Genomic DNA, 7,462 nt, shown 5'->3' on the forward strand with positions numbered 1-7,462 from the left:
TTGCTGTGGCAAATAACATGCTCAAAATAGACTCCCTTGCGTGCTACATAAGCAATTTTTAGGACTCCATATGAATCTAGTAGCACATTTTTCCCTATCTGTATTCCAGATTAATGGGTTGCCTAACAAAACTTCACAGTATTTTTTTTTCCATACAAGATTTTTTTTCTTTTCCCTCCACTTTGACCACTGACTAAATATATTCTGCACCCATCTGCAGTCACAAATGTTGTTCTTTGTCATTCTTGAGCAGACCCTATATATTTTTTTTTCTTTTGGAGTAGCCACAAAGTGGTGAGGGTGAATGACCTCATTTTTTTTTTTTCCCCTCCTTTGCTAATTGGCTCTTGCAGGGTGGATTAAACCGGCCAGCTTGGCTCTTTTACTGAACATAGCCTTTTCCTGGTCTCTTTTATCTAGATTTTAAGAGGGGAGCAGCCAGCGGGTTCTGCAGAGCTGAGAGGCAGCTCTGGGTCTCAGCTCTCTGCCTGCTCACTGCACTGCCCTCCGCCACAGCCCCTGCCCCAGCCTCTCCGTCGGGGACATCGCATGGAAGCAGTAAGGAGCCACCACGAACACATTTGGCCAAGTAGCATGGGGAACACCCCTCCACCGCAGGGACATTGGTGGGGTCATGGGCAGAAGAGGACCTGGAGAATAAGGGTGAGGGTTGGATGCTGCAGCCTGTGTGATGGCAGCCGGCCAGGGGGACGTACCTGCTCCCTTCCCGAGTCCACATGGGCCTGGGCCTCCCCGCTACTTCGGTGGGAAATGGACGGGGCTCTATCCTGCGGTGATTAATGACTCTTTGACTTTGTTTGCAGCCATGACATCCTAAGCGCAGTACAAACACCAAAGAAAACCAAGCCCTCAGCCCAGAGAACTCACACCCTGAAAAAGCAAACAAAAAAGGTAACCAAGGGAAGCACTGTGAAGAGCAGCCGAGGTGGCTGCATGGGTATGGGACAAGAACCAGGATGTCCCAGAGCCTCAGTCATAAGTCAGTGTCACTCCTCTACTGCGGTGTTGAGCTCTCCGCAAGGCACCACATCATGAATATGACTGCATGCTGCAGTGACACACAAAGGGAAATCAGGAAACTTGCATTTCCCCAGAGGTGAAGTGTCACACCAAACCCTGCTGTCACGGAGCAGACACAACAGCAGACTGCGCCGGGTGCCAGTGCAGCCTGTGGAGCAGCACCCTCCTGCAGCCCACCTTGCAACTTTCTGCCATCACTGCTCCATCCCGTGGAGGTCCAACAACAGTCTTTCCTCTACTGCGTGAACTTTGGACCATTTTCAAAGAAGAATAAGTCATAAAAAGGGGCAAGTTCTTGCAGGCAGGCTATTGTGTTATACAGACCGAGGCCTACCCAAGTCCATAGGGCAACCTGGTTAAACAGCACTTAAGTTTTATATTGCATTTATAACACACAAATATTTGCCTTTGCGTTTTCTGTCAGCAATAACGAACCATTCTCAGAGCAGCTGCTTCTCCGTGCAGGCAACGCCAACCAGTGTGCGCTTAAACCAGAGGGTGGGCAGCTGCAGCAGAAGCCGGCACTGCCCTTTCCATTGAAAGGAAGGGGACAGCCTGTGCCAGAAGCACGGCTGCAGCTGAGGACGTGATGAACAAGCCATCTCTATTTCCCTCTTCTCCCCACTGCCCACCTCCAGTAAGCCAAACCAGCATCTGAAGCAGCTGCCCCCTCCAAGCATCCAGCAGCCTCCGCACTGCAGAGCAGCCCCTTGCAGCACGGGGCGCAGGATGGAAGGAGGTCTGGAGTCCGCGGTCGCCAGCACCCGGTGGCAGGAACCCTGCTGGCTCTGGTCACCACAAACACCTCCTGGAGACCGGGTCATACAGAGAGGAAGTTGGCAGGGAGGACCAAGAGGAGGACAGCTTTGCAGCAGGGGTTACCGTTTTGCTGCCTCTATGCACGTACCTAGTACAGCAGGGTCTTCCACCACTTGAACTCCACAGGACAGACAGATAAACATAGCAAAGTGACTCAAATAATAGCATTAAGGTATAAATGCCAGAGGTCATCACTTAGAGGTTTTCGTGATTTTCTGTGCTGCAGTTACGCATGCATCCCTTTTACCGTCTGCCCTGGTTCTTGCAGAGCAGTCAAATTACATCCCACTTTTCTGAGCTTGAGGGTGCTTGGGATAACAGTAACAGGCAATAGAAACACATGCTTTTGGGAACAGATAAGCTCTCTGCTTAACCTGCATTTTTTTTTTTTTTTCTTCTGGCACAGTATGAAGAAAGCCCTGTGCCATAAATGACATTGGTCAGTACCCTCGAGATGGTTGATAAGCTTCAAATTCTACTGACTTGTGAAATGTGGTGAAGGTTTGTTTTGGTCCCACTTGTGGGAAAGAATAAATTACATCAGGAAGATGATGCTTAACATGAAAAGAGAAGCGGCAGAGGTTTCTTAAATTGTGGATTGGTTCAGTTTTATATGCATTATATTCTTTTTATATGAGGTGCTGTAAGATTTTTCACATGTTCCAGGGGAAACTGCAAAGCAATGAAAAGCGTTCCAGTTTCCCTTTCAGGAACCATTCCTGCAAGGGCATTTTGACTAGTAAACGAATTGAATTACAGTAACTTTGAAACCCATGCTGTTAACAATGGAATAAACCCAGGAGTTTAGATTAGATATTGTAGAAGTTTTGCTCTACTGAGTGATTCCTTTAGCCCTGATCAGAGCAGGAATACTGGACCAGGAGAGCTGATGGTGGACGTTTTTTATGCTCCTTTTTCCTCCTCTCATCATAAAGACTGTGTATTTTAGGAAGTCAAAAGATAATCTATATTTTGGGCAAAATTTTTCTATATTATAAAGAATTCCAGATGCTTGCAGTGAGCAAACTTTCCCTATAAAGTAAACATTACAGAGTAGTGGTAGGACCCATCCCATTGCCACACAAGGGAAGGAGAGTCTTTGGCATTAAACGAGACAACTGGTTTATTGCATATTTGCAAACGCACATTCTCACAGGCTTTAAGTCGCATCTGCTAGAAACATCTATGCTCCTCACCAGTATTAAGCAAGCAAAGGGATGTGCGACTATTCTGTACAAAGAAGCTGAGCAGATCATGCTTCAGAAAGCAAAATACCGTGTCCTCTGACGGGCGCTGAAGACTAATTACTTGGAAAGATCATCTTGTGGCTGAAGCACAAGACAAGGAGGGCTGAGCTCTGCTCCCAGCCGTTCTCCACACGCAGTGTGTGACCTAGAACAAGTCACGAATTCTCTGTTCCTGTTTCCTCTTTGGTGAAAATGATGACGATGATCATGTCTATTCTCAGCAGAATTATGAGTTAACGTACTCATTAACGTACATTTCCAAGTGTTTCTCATTCTTTGCAGGAAATACATTGCAAATATCACTGCCCTACCACTACTCCACCATATTATCAACTCTGAACAAACACAAGTGTACCAGATAAACTTCAGCCCTACCACACTTATTGTCACAATTTGTTCGATCAGAAAACAGCACTCTTATGAGAAACCACTGTTCAAATCAGTCAAGCAAAGAACCTGAAATGCTGGCTGGGAACAGTATCTCTCCAGGCTCACCTTCCTTTCACAGTCTTGACTTGCGGGTCCTGCTCACGGTTGCAGATGGGATACTAAATTAACTGGCTCTTTGACAAAGTATGGCTTTTCCTATGTAAGCTTACACTACTACTTTCCTGGAGCCCCCTACTATTTTGTACTGCTACTTGTCCAAGGCATTGGCTATGGAAAGTCGCACCCTGTGCAACCGCGTACAGACTCAGAATTAAGCACATGTTGAATGCAGTGGAAAGACTTTACACATCAGCCTCAAATAAATACAAGTTCCCCGTTTTTCATCCTCGAAAAGGCTATGAATTGAGAGGTGAGAAATAATGAGGAGCTTCTCCTGGCTCCTACATTAGGGTACCCAAAATATGCTGGGAGCTATAGCATGGAAATCTGAATTTCCAAGGTTTGGTCAAGAGTTGAGCAGGTTCCAGGCAATGAGGACATTCCAAAGGGAACAACTGCCCCAAACCCAAACGGCTCCAGAAGGAAACAAACATGTAATGGATAGTGACCTGAAGCAAAGGTACGAAGAACACTGAAGTCTGCTTATTGTGCTGCATTGATCACAGTCCTGAACACACCAGGGTAGAGGAAAAAAAAAAAAAAGACAGATACAGAGGATACTGAGGAATGGGGCAAACCACCTGAAAGCTATGATGTAAAAATCACTTCTGAAATATGCAGGCTCATTCACATACATATGGAGGACACCTGGAAAGCAGCAATTTAAGAGAAGCCTAAAGAGCGAGGGTGGACAGTATGAAACATATGTTTTAGAGGGGGAAAAAAGGCCTGTGTGGTTTTAGGCAACATATTTCGGACCAGGGATCCAGAGGAAAGGCTCTCAGGACTATGCGGTCAGACATTAAATTGTAAGCTGTAGACAGCAGAGGGTTTTTTTGTTTTGGTTTGGTTTTTTTATCTTTTTTTTCTTGAAGCTGCACCTTGCTCTCGGGGAACCCAGCCATGGCCTGGTTATAGCACTGTGTTGAGGGAAGCACTTAAAATGACACAACTAATCAAGAATAATGAGACACAGAGAAATACTAGAAGTTCAAATGAAAGAAATACAAATGGTAGCGAGGCTGCCAAACATTGATTAATGAAGGAAAATAAAGTGCCTGCAGCATGGGATTTGCAAACAGCCTGCCACTCTCGAAGGGTCTAAATAACCCGAAGGGAGAGGAATTGTTTTTAAGCTGTATAATTAGAAAAAGCAAAGCAAGATTCTGCAAATGTAAACCGCTGGAGGAAACCCAATGTACACCATTCACAAGGCTCAGCAAGAGCCGGCTGTAGAAAATGGTCTTTCTGAAAACAGGGGAAGACCAGCAACGATCCCAACTATAAAACACGCTGACCATTAGCCACCTGGCGTTGCACAAAGCTGCAGAAAGAGCACGCTCTGTTTGCAAACAACCGCAGAGCCAAACCTCGCTCAGATATTTCCCCTCTAGTGGAAAGGGCTGCCCTTTTTGATGCAGCTGAGCTGGGATGAGGGTTTGGTCCCTGGCTCTGTCATGAGCGGCATGTGAACCTCCAAGCGGGTCACGTAGCCGGTCTGGGCCTCAGTCTTCCACCCGTGGACCTGGGGTCAAAATGCCATCCCACCTCCCGGAGCCGCACAGGGGTTGCTGACATTTGGGATGGTGGGGCGGTCGGAGCATGAGGTTGACTGCGCCCGTCGGGGGAGGCTGAAAAGCTGTAGCTGGGCTGCAAAGAACATACGCGCCTGTCCTACGTCCGAGGGACAAGTGTGCTCACGCTCTCTTGAATAAATCTGTTTGGTAGGGTGGAGTCTGCCTTATTTTTACTCTACATGCAAATTATATCCCTCAACAACCTCACTGCAAATATTTTCTGGTTTCTCACACCCTGCCCTGGGCAGGAGCAGGCTGTTTTCCCTGCAGATCCTCTGGTTTCCTTTGGCGCTTTGGGTTTGGGCTATTTTGATTTTAAAGAAGCGAGAAAGCTTGTGAGACAGGGTGAGTTGCAGGGGGAAAAAAACAAACAAACAAACAAACAACAAAACCCACACAACCAGAGGGGAAAAAAAGGCAGCGAACAGACAGCAAAGCTGCTCTGCTCAACTCTGCCAGTACCGACGGTGCGAGATGCTCCGACTTCGCCACCTCCTCCGAGCCGTGGGCGAAGAAGCAAACCTCCCGGGGGTGAGATGCGACACCCGCCTTTCCCCCTCCTCCGGCTCAGCCCTGGCAGCGCAGCCTTACCTGTTTGCCAGCGGCAGCGAGGCAAAGGAGAAGGAGCCAGCAGCCTGACGGGACGGGCATGTCTGGGTGTCCGTCTCTGCCTCCTCCTGTGGCTCCTTTTCCTGCCACCGAAGAGAAACTAGATCCTTCCAGCCAAGCCCCCGCGCCCCGGCAGCAGAGCGAGGCACATTTGGGCTAGCTACTTCTCTTTCTTCCTTTCCTTCCTCTCAGCTACACGAGGGGAGAAGAGAGAAGAAGAAGAAGAGAGAAGAGAAAACAAAAAAAAAAAAAGGCCTGTGGGCGGTGTCTACACAGAATTTTCCTCGGTTTTTTTTTTTTCCCCCTCTTCTTGTCCCTCCCTTTCCTTTCTCCACCCCCTTTTACAAGAAGTTTAGTCACCATGCCCACGTCCCTCCTCCTGCCCATGGGGACTGCTTTTTCCCCGGTCCTTTTCGGCAGGGCCATCCATCCATCTGCGCCCTTCCTTCCCAGCCCTCCTCTTACCTGGCACCATCCCTCACCCTGCCTCTGCCCCGTAATCGACGCCTTCTCCTCACCACCTCTGGATATTGCCTTAGGCTCTCAGAGGACATTTTGGGTCTCGGCCATGCCTCGGGCAGCCTCCGCACCTCGCTCTCTGGTCTGCCCTGGCACAACCACCCTCCTGCCGGCATGGGGGAAAGTTGTCCGTCCTGTCCCATCCCATCCCCACTCCCATGCAACGGCCCTGCGGGTGCCCGCCTCGACGTTTTGTCACAGCTCGAGGCCCCCCAAGCACTTTGCTTTGGCTGACAGCAGAAGCCAGCGGGTGGGATGGTTGCCAGGGGAAAGAAAAGCTGAAGATGTGCTTTGGGAGCTCTCCTAAAACACCTCCTGCCTCGCACAGGGTCAGTCCCTGCGACCCGGCTTGGCACAGTGCAAAGTGGCCTCTCGACCCCCAAACATCATCCCCAAAACCACCGACCCAGCAGCAACTGCCTTGCCTGGCAAAAAGAGTGGCTGCGGCTGGTGGCATGCCGTTCCAACGCCGGCACAGCCTGCGATGACCCTCGTTTCGCGAACGGAGAGGGAATCCTTCAGGGATGGATGGGGAGGCAGGAGAGGACAGCACCCCTTTACGGGGGCTGAGGATCTGGTAGAGCTGACTGCATCGCTACACCTTCCCTGGCTCCCTGTGCTCACACGCCGCTGTGAAATGAGCTGGGAGTGCGCTTCTGGCTTGATCAAATAAGGAAGTTGTTCTTTCACTTGTGTATTTAGATTTAACCCTTGACCAGGGGAAAAAAAAAAAAAGTTATTTATAAGTTGCTCTGCGTTTGCAAATATATCAATAAATTCAAACACAACAGATGAAGAGGATATAAAAAAAAAAAAAAAAAAATCCTTTACCTGTGCTGCTGTGGTCTGATTTCTACTCAGAGGAGCAATCCTCAGAGCCAGGGAGCACTCGGGACAGAACCGGCTGCCGGGTTTCTCTCCTGTAGCTAAGCGTGGAGGGCCGGCCTGCATGGCACAATGAAGCTACGACCCTCCCTTTGCCTCTACGTAGTTTCCAGGGGCCGTAAAGCCAGACATTTTCAATCTTCCTAAAGTTCCCATCAAACCTTAGCACCCTCAACGTCCTCTGCAAGCGCTGGGCCCTGCCCGATCCACGCGCAA

Source organism: Charadrius vociferus, unplaced genomic scaffold (genome assembly GCF_000708025.1).
Source record: "Charadrius vociferus isolate BGI_N301 unplaced genomic scaffold, ASM70802v2 scaffold565, whole genome shotgun sequence".
NCBI classification, from domain to species: Eukaryota; Metazoa; Chordata; class Aves; order Charadriiformes; family Charadriidae; genus Charadrius; species Charadrius vociferus.